Source organism: Lepidochelys kempii, chromosome 13, assembly GCF_965140285.1.
Source record: "Lepidochelys kempii isolate rLepKem1 chromosome 13, rLepKem1.hap1, whole genome shotgun sequence".
In the NCBI taxonomy this organism is placed as follows: domain Eukaryota; kingdom Metazoa; phylum Chordata; order Testudines; family Cheloniidae; genus Lepidochelys; species Lepidochelys kempii.
This window is the reverse complement of record NC_136392.1, coordinates 40,122,830-40,139,067: the sequence shown is the minus strand read 5'-3', so window position 1 is coordinate 40,139,067 and position 16,238 is coordinate 40,122,830.

Below are 16,238 nucleotides of genomic sequence, written 5' to 3'. Positions count from 1 at the left end.
AGAGTTGTGCTTAAATGTAAAAGGTGTCCTGCACAGAGATGGGGTTAAGCAAATGCTTAAATGCTTTCCTGAATTGAGACCTAAGAAATTGTTCTAGGGTCTAGATGAAAAATACTTGAAAATTATCCATTGAGCTCCTATGTCCATTAAATTATTTGGAATATGCCCAGCCCAGACTGCTGTGGGATTTTACACAGCAATCTTTGCAACAAATGCCCGCACTGAAATATTGCTGAGCTGGGCATCTGAGAGCACTGTATCTCACCTGAGAAACAACATGTCCTCAACCATTACAGAGTGTGCCAGGGGTTTTCAAAGGAACCCAAAGTTGTGAGGTTTCCAACTCCCATGGGAAGTGAGTGTTTACATGGCTTCAGACCCTTTAAAAACTCCACCCTGTGTCAGAATGCAGAAACACAAGGGCAGGGCTCAACTTCTCAGGTCTATGTATTTTTGTTATTTGCTATTATTTTATTCATACATTTTATCCAGCATTCCCATAGAGACTTTCTCTTAGTTTTTTGACATTTTTCTCAACATTATTCCCTATGTACAGTGGGTGTTGAAAATAATATTGACACTAATACGAAGAAGAAGAAGAAGAAGAAGAAGAAGAAGACGAGTGATATGACACTTCTGGGAAACTGAAAGTTTTTATTCATACAATTAGCCCCACTCAGAGCAATGGGGGTACTGTGTCAATCACAGTTACACACGCTTACAAATACCTGCAGGTTTATAATCCTAGGCTGGAGATTCTTTCAGGGTACCGCCTGTCCATTTTCACTACATGATTTAGCAGAGTTTAGCTCTTTGGGACTTCTGGGCCACAACAGTCAAAGCAGGCTGGGGGTGCCCACACCCATCTCCCATTCATTTTAAGGTGCTAATCTAATCATAATTCTGTCTTGTCGTCCAGCAGTGCAAAAAAGAGTTTCAAACATAGGTGGTGGAACTAGGGGTGCTGCTCCAAGCCTGGCTTGGAGTGGTTTCCATCATATACAGGGTGTCCAGTTTGGCTTAATGGCTCTCAGCATCCGCATTATACAAATTGTTCCAGAACCCCTCCTTTCAAAGGCTTGCCTTCTTCTTCTTACAGAAACAGAAAAAGACGGTTTCAGACATTAGTAATAGTACTAACCCCTAGCATTTATAGAGAGATTTCCAACAGGAGGTCTCAGAGCACTTCACAAAGGAGGGTCAGGTCAGGGTCTCTGTCCCATCTTTACAGAGAGAAGTGACGGATCCAAGCAACCCAGCAGACCAAGGAAGAAACAGCCCGTATCCCATGGCCCAGTCTCGTGCTCTGTGTGCTAGGTCACAGTGGCAAGAAACTCACAAACTGAGAACAGACAGAGCTCAGTGGCAGGTGAACAATCAATGGTGCATTTTGTCTGTCAGAGGCAGCAAGCATCCCTGAAGGGATCAGAGAGATTCTAACTCTCCTTCTCCAGCTGAATATCTTCTTCCTCCGAACCCGTCTCCCAGAGGCCTGAGTTTAATGAGGGTTGCGGTTGTGTGTTTTTTTAAAGAGGGAAGATGCAAATTCAGTGTCTCGGGGCCCTGCATAAATCTGGTGTCTTCTGGATGGCAGAGTATGAAAAGGGAGCAGGCCAAGATAGAATATCATAGAATATAAGGGTTGGAAGGGACCCCAGAAGGTCATCTAGTCCAACCCCCTGCTCGAAGCAGGACCAATTCCCAGTTAAATCATCCCAGCCAGGGCTTTGTCAAGCCTGACCTTAAAAACCTCTAAGGAAGGAGATTCTACCACCTCCCTAGGTAACGCATTCCAGTGTTTCACCACCCTCTTAGTGAAAAAGTTTTTCCTAATATCCAATCTAAACCTCCCCCACTGCAGCTTGAGACCATTACTCCTCGTTCTGTCATCTGATACCATTGAGAACAGTCTAGAGCCATCCTCTTTGGAACCCCCTTTCAGGTAGTTGAAAGCAGCTATCAAATCCCCTCTCATTCTTCGCTTCTGCAGGCTAAACAATCCCAGCTCCCTCAGCCTCTCCTCATAACTCATGTGTTCCAGACCCCTAATCATTTTTGTTGCCCTTCGCTGGACTCTCTCCAATTTATCCACATCCTTCTTGTAGTGTGGGGCCCAAAACTGGACACAGTACTCCAGATGAGGCCTCACTAATGTCGAATAGAGGGGAACGATCACGTCCCTCGATCTGCTCGCTATGCCCCTACTTATACATCCCAAAATGCCATTGGCCTTCTTGGCAACAAGGGCACACTGTTGACTCATATCCAGCTTCTCATCCACTGTCACCCCTAGGTCCTTTTCCGCAGAACTGCTGCCTAGCCATTCGGTCCCTAGTCTGTAGCTGTGCATTGGGTTCTTCCGTCCTAAGTGCAGGACCCTGCACTTATCCTTATTGAACCTCATCAGATTTCTTTTGGCCCAATCCTCCAATTTGTCTAGGTCCTTCTGTATCCTATCCCTCCCCTCCAGCGTATCTACCACTCCTCCCAGTTTAGTATCATCCGCAAATTTGCTGAGAGTGCAATCCACACCATCCTCCAGATCATTTATGAAGATATTGAACAAAACCGGCCCCAGGACCGACCCTTGGGGCACTCCACTTGATACCGGCTGCCAACTAGACATGGAGCCATTGATAACTACCCATTGAGCCCGACAATCTAGCCAGCTTTCTACCCACCTTGTAGTGCATTCATCCAGCCCATACTTCCTTAACTTGCTGACAAGAATACTGTGGGAGACCGTGTCAAAAGCTTTGCTAAAGTCAAGAAACAATACATCCACTGCTTTCCCTTCATCCACAGAACCAGTAATCTCATCATAGAAGGCGATTAGATTAGTCAGGCATGACCTTCCCTTGGTGAATCCATGCTGGCTGTTCCTGATCACTTTCCTCTCATGCAAGTGCTTCAGGATTGATTCTTTGAGGACCTGCTCCATGATTTTTCCAGGGACTGAAGTGAGGCTGACTGGCCTGTAGTTCCCAGGATCCTCCTTCTTCCCTTTTTTAAAGATTGGCACTACATTAGCCTTTTTCCAGTCATCCGGGACTTCCCCCGTTCGCCACGAGTTTTCAAAGATAATGGCCAATGGCTCTGCAATCACAGCCGCCAGTTCCTTCAGCACTCTCGGATGCAACTCGTCCGGCCCCATGGACTTGTGCACGTCCAGCTTTTCTAAATAGTCCCTAACCACCTCTATCTCCACAGAGGGCTGGCCATCTCTTCCCCATTTTGTGATGCCCAGCGTAGCAGTCTGGGAGCTGACCTTGTTAGTGAAAACAGAGGCAAAAAAAGCATTGAGTACATTAGCTTTTTCCACATCCTCTGTCACTAGGTTGCCTCCCTCATTCAGTAAGGGGCCCACACATTCCTTGGCTTTCTTCTTGTTGCCAACATACCTGAAGAAACCCTTCTTGTTACTCTTGACATCTCTGGCTAGCTGCAGCTCCAGGTGCGATTTGGCCCTCCTGATAACATTCCTACATGCCCGAGCAATATTTTTATACTCTTCCCTGGTCATATGTCCAACCTTCCACTTCTTGTAAGCTTCTTTTTTATGTTTAAGATCCGCTAAGATTTCACCATTAAGCCAAGCTGGTCGCCTGCCATATTTACTATTCTTTCGACTCATCGGGATGGTTTGTCCCTGTAACCTCAACAGGGATTCCTTGAAATACAGCCAGCTCTCCTGGACTCCTTTCCCCTTCAAGTTAGTCCCCCAGGGGATCCTGGCCATCCGTTCCCTGAGGGAGTCGAAGTCTGCTTTCCTGAAGTCCAGGGTCCGTATCCTGCTGCTTACCTTTCTTCCCTGCGTCAGGATCCTGAACTCAACCAACTCATGGTCACTGCCTCCCAGATTCCCATCCACTTTTGCTTCCCCCACTAATTCTACCCGGTTTGTGAGCAGCAGGTCAAGAAAAGCGCCCCCCCTAGTTGGCTCCTCTAGCACTTGCGCCAGGAAATTGTCCCCTACGCTTTCCAAAAACTTCCTGGATTGTCTATGCACCGCTGTATTGCTCTCCCAGCAGATATCAGGAAAATTAAAGTCACCCATGAGAATCAGGGCATGCGATCCAGTAGCTTCCGTGAGCTGCCGGAAGAAAGCCTCATCTACCTCATCCCCCTGGTCCGGTGGTCTATAGCAGACTCCCACCACTACATCACTCTTGTTGCACACACTTCTAAACTTAATCCAGAGACACTCAGGTTTTTCTGCAGTTTCGTACCGGAGCTCTGAGCAGTCATACTGCTCCCTTACATACAGTGCTACTCCCCCACCTTTTCTGCCCTGCCTGTCCTTCCTGAACAGTTTATAACCATCCATGACAGTACTCCAGTCATGTGAGTTATCCCACCAAGTCTCTGTTATTCCAATCACGTCATAGTTCATAGATCTTGGCATCTTTGCAGTAACCATCAGAAACCCCTCCAGTGTCAGCAGCAGGATATTGTGGCTGAATCTTCTCTTTGCCCTAGCAGCCCTTCCAGGTAATTCTCCCCTCCCTCGCCCCCAACATTGGCTGGAGACTCCAGGGAAGGTTGGACATTCCTTCCCCAACCCAAAGCACAGTGAAGTGAATGGGCATCTTTCCAACGGCTTCTGTGAGCTTTGGCTCAGGTCTTGTATTAATGTGATTCTTAATAGCCTTTTTCCTTCTTTTCCCCCTAGATGTGCAGTCCCAGGTTCTTCTGGTGGAGTCCGTTGGTGGAATTCAGAAGCCGGGGGGATCTCTCCCCCTCTCCTGCAAAGCCTCCGGGTTCACCTTCAGCAACTACCACATGAGCTGGGTCCGTCAGGCGCCCGGGAAGGGCCTGGAGTGGGGCTCACGGATATACAACCCTGCTAATAGCCACTGTATGTTTTACAGCAATGCGGTTAAAGGGCCATTCATTCTTCAGATGACCAGCTTGAAAGCGGAGGACACCGCCCGGTATCACGGTGCGAGAGACACAGCGATCAGAAACCAACTGCCGTGAATACAGAAACCTCCTCCTCGAATCCAACCAGCTCCCAGCGCCCGCAGAGACCAGCAGACACAGACACAGCAGAGCAGTTTAGACACCAAGAAACCGCCCATAATGTATCCGGGCTTCAGTCATCTCAAAATGCGCCTTGGCAATTAAAGACTCACTATGTTGAGAGAATAGAGAGGACTTTACTTCGTGGTTGGCAATGCAGAACTAGAATCCATCTCAGTTGCTATTGATCATTAGCTTTCTGCCCTTCGACCTGCCTTGTGAACATGAACTAAGAGGAAGAAATGCCAGAGACATTATTTAAAGAGTCTGTTTGCCAGAAGCTGGGAATGGGCAACAGGGGATGGGTCACTTGATGATTCCCTGTTCTGTTCATTCCCTCTGGGGCACTTGGCATTGGCCACTGTTGGGAGACAGGACACTGGGCTAGATGGACCTTTGGTCTAACCCATTATGGCCGTTCTTATCTTCTTAACGCTCGTGGTGGAACCTCCCTAAAATTTTACACCCCCAGGGCTGTCCTATTCAACATATTCATAAATGTTCTGGAAAAAGGGGTAAACAGTGAGGTGGCAACATTTGCAGATGGTACAAAACTATTCAAGATAGTTAAGAGCCAGGCGGACTGCGAAGAGCTACAAAAGCAGTGGTAACCCCCTGGTAAATCGCGATCAACTGGTAGATCCTAGAGGATTGCAATCTCCGGCAGCACAGCGGGTTGCCGCTAAGACAGGCTCCCTGCCTGCCTCGGCCCCACGCCACTCCCAGAAGTGGCCAGCACGGCCCGTGGCCCAGGTGGTGGGGGGGCAGGGGGAATCTCCCTCCGCACACTGCTCCTACCTGCAAGCACCACCCCCGCAGCTCCCATTTGTCGGGAATGGGGAGCTGTGGCCAATGGGAGCTGCAGGGACAGTGCTTGCAGAGAGGCAACATGCGGAGCCATGTGCCACCCCCTTCACCCCACCCCAGGGGCCACAGGAGTTTGTTGGCCATTTCCAGGAGTAGTGTGGGTCCCAGGTAGGCAGGGAGCCTGCCTCAGCCGCTGGGGGTAAATGCTGCCTGGCAGGAGGCCGCACTCCAAGCCCCAGCCCTGAGCTCCCTCCTGGAGCCAGCACCCCATGCCCCAGGTGTGGGCAAACTACAGCCCAGGGGCCGCATCCGGCCTACAGACATTTTAATCTGGCCATTGAGCTCCTGCCAGGAAATGGGGTGAGCCATGGCTTCATGCGGCTCCCGGAAGCAGCAGCATGTTCCCCCTCTGGCCCCCATGAGTAGAGGTAGTCTGAGAGCGGAGGACACCGCCGTGTATTCCTGCGCCAGACACACAGCGAGGGGAAGCGAGTCTGAGCTCGGACAAAAACCTCCCCCTGCAGTAACAGCGCGACGTGTCCGCTGCTGAGGGCGCGAACCAGCCCCCGACTGCCCGGGACAGGCGATGAGAGCAGCCCGGAGAAAGTCTCCCCGGCTAGAAATACTTGCAGACTGGTGCAGTTTCAGAATCGGTTTCACTCACTCCCCCTGGAACTCCTCTGAGCATCAGACAGGGTGCTGGAAAGATTTATTCTCTCTCCCCTTTTCTTCGATTCCAGACACACACACAAAACAGTGATGCATGCAGAAAAATACACAAAGACACATAAGCACATACAGGCAATAACTGCTGCACAAAAACGCAAACAGAGACAGCATGGAAACACGCATACAAACACATAAATATACACAATCACTCAAAAAACAAACACACACCTGAACACAAAAAGCAAACTCAAAGACACAAACAAACTCTTCCTTACACCAATATATACACATAAACACACACACAAACAGATTAGTCTTTTAACATGCAGAAAACTCTAACACAAACACATATAAACACAAACACACAAAAAGCTGTCCCGTTGAAGTCATGCACTAGACTCATGGGACCTGGGTTCTGTTCTTACCTCTACCAGGGAATTACTGGGTGACCTTGGGCCTCTCACTTTACCGCCGCCTCCCCAGTCGCAGGATAAGGTCTGGTCGTTTTAAGGTTAAGATAAGTGCAACTGTGTCTTAGTGGGTCACAACTGAAAATGCCAAATACAGGATGAACTGCTGAGAAATAGGGCAAACACAACCCAAAACTGGTGGTTATTCTTTTATAAGATACACCAAAGCAGCCACAAAAGTAAATTCCTGGTTCACCACTGTGGCTAACAAGAAAACATAAAGGCAGTTTCCTCATGCATCCCAGCTCTTATATCACCACCAAAAACACTAGGTTCAGAGATGAGTGGTTTTTTACAACCAGTCTCATCAAATAATAGGTTCTTCTCATCCCAAAGGACCAGCCACACACCCAGGTCAATACACAACTTTGATCTTACCCCAAAATCATGCTGATGCCAATCTATTAGTTTCTCAAATCTGAAAGAAAGAAAGAAAGAAAGAAAGAAAGAAAGAAAGAAAGAAAGAAAGAAAGAAAGAAAGAAAGAAAGAAAGAAAGAAAGAAAGAAAGAAAGGTGAGAGTTACAATTGGTTAAAGGAATCAATGACATCCAGTAATGGCAAGGTTCGTGGTTCAGGCTTGTAGCAGTGATGGAGTAAACTGCTGTCTTAAGTCAAGTCCCTGGAGGACACCCACAGCTGGGATGGGTCATTCAGTCCTTTGTTCAGAGCTTCAGTTTGTAGCAAAGTCCCTCCAGAGGGAAGAAGCAGGACTGAAGACCAAATGGAGAAGATGCAGCTGCCGTTTATAGCCATTTGCCATGCGGCCTGTGCCTCCTTTTTTTCAAACACAAGCTGCCCAGCACGTGGCTGGGAAGCCTCAGGGCTAGTCTACACTGGCAACGTTACAATGCTGCCTTGGCAGCGCTTTATTGCGGCTTGTGCGGTCACGGCACAGCGCTGGGGGGGAGCGCTCCCAGGGCTCTAAAAAACCCACCTTCACGAGAAACCCCTGAGCAAGAAAGTTGCAGGGCTGTGAAGTGCCAGTGTAGACAAGCCCTTAGAGTTCTGACCTTGGGCATGTCCCTGCCTGCCTTGCTGAGTCACAAGGTGCATCTGCCTTCTCTCAATGGGTCAGTTGTATCGCTGAGGGTCCTTCATGGGCCATCCAGCAGGCTAGGCAGTGCTGATGCCAAACTGTCTGGGGTGTCACCAGAAGCATTGCACAAGTTTGAAATACAGACATAGCTATAACTCATAAGACAAAGGTGATACAAACATATAAAGAAGATCATCATACCTCCCAAATTGTAACTTTTTTGTAGATATCTTACATGGCATATCTGGCTGTGACTGGTATCCCAGTGAGGGATAGCTATGGTCACTCCACTGGGGTGAACTGCAAAGAAAGGGGCAGACAATCCCCATAAAGCAGGAGGATATTCCAATACTGATAACTTCACATACAAAAATGATACCTGTATATATAGCCTAATTATAATCAGCAAATCATAACCTTTTCATAGACACCTCACTCGACAACCTTTATACAAAATTTGCTGCAAATATATACCAGTAGTTGCAACAACGATCCAAATGGTCCTATTCTAATCAGAGAATGTCACAATAAATGTTCAGGTCAGGGTTCGAATTTATCATTAGGGTGAGGACTAGGTCTGGGAGTCAGGGAAGGGGATACAGAAGATGTGACTTTGACTGACATAAATTCAGCAAGGAACCTTAGATGTAATCATGCTCGGAGCCCTGCTGTGAGAAGGTCGTCCGTTTCCTCGTGTTGGGCAGGCAGGGGTTGGTGGAGTCCGGAGGGATTGTGAGAGACTACAATGTGGGGATTTGACTCCCACTTGTCCTGCATTTTATTACGCCCTCGGTGTCTATGGGTATGAACTAGTACATGGTCACCAGGCCTGAGGAGAGCCCCACTGGACTTGCGATCCTAAGTCCTTTTCCTGCTTTGGGCTGTGTCTTTAGTTGTATTGAGAGCAACTTCACAGGCTATCTTCAGCCTGTCATGGTGACCTTTGACCCAACCATCCAAACTGTTCACCTCATCCTTAGAAAAGCCTTCTTGATGCTTCTCTGGGAACGCCCTTAAGTTAGCCACCTGTGCAGGCATCAGCCCCTGGCGTGCTGCTTGAACTGGAACCGGCAGTCTCTCACCACGTCTTTCTCGAGGAAAGGGAACTCATCCTCCCTGCTCCCTCCTTGTCACCCGCAGCTCATTTCCATTCTCCTCAAATGTTACCTTCACCCGAGGAACCACTCCCGCAGGCCAATGTACCTCTGCAGTGCTGTTTTGAGGATGCAACTCCACAGCCTTCAAACTTGAGTTTAGAAGACTCACTGGTCCTCTTCCTTTGATGACATTAGTCAGACATTGCCTGGCTGGAGCCCATTTGGTAGGTTTACCCCAGATGTAGGCTCTACAAGAGCTCCATATCTATTGGTATTTCCTGGTACCTAGCAGTGTTAATCAAGGATCTTCCCTCTCTGAGAAGGAACAACACTCTTCTCTTATCTGCCCACTTTAACATTTCCAATCTGCCCCGCAGGGCCCAGTCAATGGTTTTGTCTCTCTGCTCTAGCCAGTACTCGACTCAGCACAGCATTCTTCTCGGGGTGCCCTTGGCAATTTATCCTCCTGGTTCCTTCTACCGGCAACAGTAGCTCCTTCAGCTCACTAAGGATGTTCATCCCTAGAATCCCTGGGACTCCTTCTCCCACATGGCTCCCTTCACAGGCTTTGTCTTTCAGGATGAAGATGCATTTCCCTGGCAGAGTCTGACCCATGTAGTCTATGTCTGCTTTAACGCATCCCACCACTGGGATTGCCGGTCCATTAACTACTGTTAGACATAGAAACTGTGTGCTGTGCATAGTCAGCTCCTTGTCTTTCAAATAATTTTGAAAATGCGACTCAGTCATGGTGGTGACTTCTGAGCCAGTATCTAACAAACATCTGCTTTCCACCCCTGCTATACATACTTCAGCAGTTAGACAGTCTCCAAATGCTCACTTACGGAAGTCACTAGATATGCTGGCACTGCCGGTGTTCCTTTCAACACTGTATGCAGAGTGATTTTCCACCAACCACAGGCCGAGGAATCCTTCTGCCGCTGCTTGGGCTTCTACTGTAGATGGACCACTTGCTCCTGGTGCCCCATTGGTTTCCAGTGCCTGGGACTCTCTTCTCCTTCTCAGTGGACATTCTCGGCTAGTATGCCCTGGCCTTTCACAAGGGTAACAAGTGTGCCTTCCCTGCTCATCCTGCAGTGGGGGTCTTCAGGATCCTGGTGTCCTTGGTACTTTGGCATTTTAGTGGAGATTTTTCCTTTTATCACCTCAGTCATCACTTTCAGCTGTTGGACTGTCAGTTTTTGGACAGCTTCACTTAATCTTTCCAGTGTTAACTGTGTTTGGGGCAGGGTCTTTTCCCCAGCACTTGCATTCACTAGGCCCCCACTTTGTGTACAGGACTTCGGCTTGGCCGTCTCTGCCACAGGAACTTCCTCTTCTTCCAACCACATAATGGCAGCCAGCCTGAGTTAATGGAATTTCTGACTGGGCTCTTCCTTAAACCTCCTTCTAATTTCACGGTGGAAGGAATCATCCTGGAGCCCCAGCACCAACTGCTCTTTCAGAACCGTATCTGGGTCTGGAACTCGTCGAGGGTCTCACCCCTCCACTTTTCTCATTCCCTCCTGGAGCTCATATGCATATGGTCAGACAGTTTCACCAGGCTCCTGCTTGCTCTCAAATAATGCCTTAGTCTGGTTCCAATAGGGACCTTTGTGACAGATTAAGTTACCAATCTGCCTGAGGGGTCAGGTGATCAGGCTGAGGCCACAGGATTGTTAGGGGAGGAGATGACAGAGGACACCAAGTGATTAAGTTTAAAGCTTTATTAATAAAATAATGTAAAATAACAGCGGAGAGTACTAGGGGTTCCCCATGTTACTCAGAGGAAGGAAGGAAGCATTAATGCCCCAGCCCTAATCCACTTTCATACTCACACATGCACTACCCGAGGCTGGCCACGCCCGGGTGTAACGTACGAAGAAGCGGGGGGAGAGGTGGACGGGAATTGTGTCCTGCGCACATGTCGTCCAGGGTCCGCTGTTGATCGCCAACTTGCTTAAGCTCTTGGGAAGGTTTTAAGTCCTGGGTTCTTCTGGGGGCGTTTCATCCAGGGATCTTTGTCCGCTGTGCTCTTTGTATCAGCCCAAACCAGCCTTCCAAGTCTTCCTTGGCTTCCCAAAAAACACTTCAGCTTCAGGGTTGTTATGTTCCCATTCACTGACCTTTGCCTTCTCACTAGTTTTTGCAATCCCCTGCAGTCTTTTTCAGTTTACTGCTCTGTTCTCACAGCTGGTTGGGGTTGGAATCCAGGCCGCCATCTTTTTTGGCATCAGAGAGTCTGCTTGGGTGCATTGGCCTTGAGTGGCTGGGGTCAGCTTCTTTTCTTCAGCCCGATTAGGATCGCCAGGTTAACCCGTGCCTTTCTCCCTTCCTCCCCTTTTGGCCTCTCACAACCTGCACAGGAATCTTTCACTCCACACTCACGCCTTCAACCCCTCCCAAAATCCTTTCCCATGCATATACCTATATAGGTGTCAGCAATATACAATGCTGCTGCTTACCCAGAAGACCTCATGGGGGGCAATTTTATAGTGACTGGGACATTCCCATGAGGCTATTTTATTGTGACTTTGACATCTTGTCTCCGTACACTTCTAGGAGGAGTTCAAATACCTTTTCCACATCTTTCTTGTCTGCCATTGCCATGAGCTTAACCATGGCCTTGGCCCTGGCCCTTCAGGTGTTCCTCTATGAAGCCCATATGATCCTCTTCAGGTACTCTTTGCACACACAGAGTTGCCTTCACAGACTTGACTCACTCCTCTACTGTAATGTCTCCTGGTCTTGTTGGGAAGCCACCAAATTCTGTGACTTTCTGGTCCCATAGGACATAAATAGTAAGGAGTTTCTGATCTTCTGCTGCCTGATGGTCCATTACTGCCTTAGCCAGTGATAAGGCTTCTCTCTGTTCTGTTCTAGCTCGTTGTAATGCCTCAGCTTGGTCTGATCATCTGCACACAAGTTCAGCAAAGTGGGCCCATAGTTCTTCAATTCCAGCCATAGTCAGTTTCTTGACCAGGCCCGGACAGTGCTGTCAGAACTCAACCAGGAAACCAATGGGGTGGACCCTGTGCATACCATCCTGTTTGTGATGCCAATTATGTAAGTGGGGGAATGATCTAGCTACTGTGGGGAACTTTCCTGGCTTATACACTACCCTGGTGAAATGGGCTAGTGAAAGGATTTGAGTCCTCACTCCAAATACCTTTACCCCCTTAGCTTGGCCCCACTCTGAAGGGCCCAGGCAATTCCAGCTCACACAGAGGATGGGACCCCTCTTGCTGAGTTTACAATCTGAGTGTAAATGGGAAGTGGAATCATAGAATCATAGAATATCAGGGTTGGAAGGGACCCCAGAAGGTCATCTAGTCCAACCCCCTGCTCGAAGCAGGACCAATTCCCGGTTAAATCATCCCAACCAGGGCTTTGTCAAGCCTGACCTTAAAAACCTCTAAGGAAGGAGATTCTACCACCTCCCTAGGTAACGCATTCCAGTGTTTCACCACCCTCTTAGTGAAAAAGTTTTTCCTAATATCCAATCTAAACCTCCCCCAGTGCAACTTGAGTGGAGTGGGAATGGAAATATAAACAGGAATATAAATATCAACCATGCATAATAATCTTCCTTCACTGTTGCCTGAATCCTCCCTCGACTCTCCCCTTAGGAACAACACCCAGACACGCCACTCTTGGCACACGAATGTCAGGGCGGCTTCACTGCAAAACTTAACTCTGTCCTCAGACTCCCCTGCCCCCCCCCCCAGCTTCTCCCACCTGCACCCACAGGCGGGCCCCCAGACCTGGTCCAAAGCACAAGCCAGGCTTGCTCAGATCACTTTCCTAGTGTCATGGATCATTTCAATGTAAACTGGTCACTGCTGGAAAGGGAAGGGAAAGGGGCTTCCCTCCCAAATCCCTCCCAGCGCCATGGGAAATCTTCCATCTCCAGTGGGTGGCCCAGCGCAATGAATCCCTGAGACAAGACTTCGCGCCTCCCCCCACCGGACACTGACCCCCCTGACCGGACGTTGCATGGCCCTTATGCTTGTGGAACCGGGCTCCAGAGCTGAGTCCCCCCCAGTCCCCAATATCAGGTCAAAAAAGCCAGACCCTCAGTTCCCATGCGAGGAAATACAGTCCCTGCAGGGAGCTGTTCATTCCTCCCAGGGTCCAAAAGTGTCAGGAGGACCCCAGAGCCCTGTGCCCGGCGCTGCACAGACACTCCGGACGGGACACTCTGACTCCTGCCACGAGAGCCCTGGGGCGAGTCAATCCGATCACTGACAGCAGGAGAGTGTCTCTTATAAAGCGGAGCATGCAAATGAGGAGACAGTTTCCTGGTTAAATGTGAGCCTCCCTCTGCACCCGGAGACACAATCCGCTCCCCCCTGCCTCTGTGCAGTCACCAGCCAGTCCCCTGAGAACTTTCCCCTCCAGCACCCGGGAAAATGGGATTTTTGCTCCTTGTCATTGTCGCTGTAGCAGCTTTGGAAGGTATTTTCCTCCTCTGAAGACCTGGCCGAGTTAGAAGAATATTGTGTTCTCGCTGTTTTTATACCGATATTAATGGCCTGTCTTTATTCCCAGGTGTCCGGTCCCAGACGCTGGTGGAGTCCGGAGGGGGTGTGAAGAAGCCCGGAGACTCTCTCCGCCTCTCCTGCAAAGCCTCCGGGTTCACCTTCAGCAGCTACGGGATGAGCTGGGTCCGCCAGGCTCCCGGGAAGGGATTAGAATGGGTCGCTTATATAAGATACGATGGGGGTAGTACATACTACCTCGATGCAGTGAAAGGGCGATTCACCATCTCCAGGGATAACGCCAAGAGTGAGCTGTATCTGCAAATGACCGGCCTGAAGCCCGAGGACACCGCCCGCTATTACTGTGCGAGTTACACAGTGACACCAAACCGGTTTGTGATCGCACAAAAACCCAGGCTGCGGAATCGCCCTTCTCCCGGCGGCCGCGCGGGGGCAGCAGCGACACCCCCCGCTTCGGGCTCGGGCAGGAGACCCGGCCCCCGGGGGAACGGGACACAAACCTCCCGCCAGTTTAACCCTTCCGTTCCCGGACTCTGAATGGCCCATTTCCCTACCCCAGAGATGGAGGCGGGGTGTGGAAATGGGCCATGCAGGGTCCGGGCGGGGCTGGGGGGCAGAGATCACCCGGCGCCGGAATAAACCCCGCTCCGCTGAGCCCGGGGATGGGGCACCGCCGGGACTTTCCAAAGAGACTCGAGCATTTTTTCCACCCATTTGACAGCTGGAAATCACAGCCCTGGTGTGAACGGTGCAGCTCAGGATCCTGCCCCCAATAAAGGGCCCCCATGTCACAGAGTCACCATGGAGATAAACGGCCCCGCCCCTCAGCCCCCCGATGGCATCACTCAGCCCAGCGCTGGCCCGCAGGGCATTGGGGACAGTCACGGGGCTAAGGACTGTGGACAGGGACACGGTGGGATTTCATGGGGTCGCTCAGGGGGAGGCGGCTGCTGAGGGAGAAGCAGAGGCCTGTGGGGGGGGGGGGGGGGCCGCAGGGGGCACGAGGGTCACAGAGCGCAGCTCCCACTGAGTGAGATTCACCATCTCCAGAGACAATCCCAACAACCTGCTGCCTCTGAAAATGACCAGCCTGAAGCCCAGGGGCACCGCCTGGTACCACTCTCGGTTCCCGGGCAATGTGTCTCCCCTTCCTGCCCAGAGCCCCGCTGGGCTGCGGTGCAGAGATCCCTCGCTCCATCTGTGAACTCCAATCCAGAGTGAGTCCTGTTCTGAGTCGCTCTCCCTTCGTACACCTGACACGTTGGCTCTCCCGGGTCCCATCCCTGTGGGTGTGGGAAAGACCCCAGGAATATTCATACCGAGACTCAAGCTATAGACACTAGGTTATTCTTCCGTCTCCTGTCTGGGGGAATAAACAAGGAGTCTTTACACTGGTGCCGGTTCTAGATCCTAGATGGGGAAGAGAAAATTGATCACGGGCTCTTCAGTCTGGCAGACAAAGATTCAACAGGATCCGACGCTGGAAGCTGAAGCTGGACAATGTTCAGCTGGAAAGAAGGTGATTTTTTAAAAAGCCATTGAGGTGAATTAACCATTGGAACAACTGATCAAGAGTCACAGTGGATTCTCCATCACAAGCAACTATCGTCTGTATGATTCTGTGTCTTTTAGAAAATAAAGAAATGCAAAATCCATCGGGGGAGATTTAGGTTAGATATGGGGTGGGGAGGGAGAAGTTTTTAAGGGTACGCATATGTAACTATCCACATTGGAATCGGTTACCTAGGCATGTTGTGAAATCCCCATCACTGGAGGTTTTTAAGAACAGACGAAGAACCAGGGGTGGTCTCGGTATATCTAATCCTGCCTCAGTGCAGGGTTCGGCTAGTTGCCCTCTTGAAGTCCCTCTTCCAGCCCTACCTTTCTAGGATTCTCTGAATTTCTTGTACTCTGTGACTGAAGCAGAAGGCAGTCAGAGTATTTCTCTTTCTTTAGGGACTTTCTCCAGCGCAGGATCCCATTACGGTATTTGTAATGAAGTGAGTCATTGTGGGATCCCATATCTCTAGCACAAGGATACACACCGGGTTCTTCAGGTTTCAGGCTGCTGATGTGCAAATGCACCAGGTTATTGGAGGTGTCTCTGGAGATGGTGAATTGCCCTTTCCCTGAGTCCAGGTAATATGGGGTACCTGCACTATCTATGCTGGAGACCCACTCCAGTCCCTTCCCAGGAACATGACGGATCCAATACAGCCAGTTGCTACTGATGAAGAAGCCGGTGGCCTTGCAGGAGAGGCGAAGAGAGTCTCCGGGCTTTTTCACATCCCCTCCAGACTTCAAAAGCTGGACCTCTGACAGAGCTCCAAGTTGGGGAAAAGTATCGTGAATCACATCTGGAATTTTCAAAGGGTAAAGTCAAGGGGAATTAGATACCCCATTACCTAAGTCCCCTTCAAAAATGTCAATCAACATTCCAGTAGGCCCTGCTCCAAACCCCACTCAGACCAAGGGAATTCCTCCCCTTGCCTTTAGTGACCTTTGCACCAGGCCCATAGAGCATAATATTCCCCAATATCTCCAGAAAATGTCAGAAACCATAATTCCTTTAAAGGCCACTAGACTAAAGAGACAATTCAGCCAAAATATGCTGTTGATGCTGGATAAAGTGCT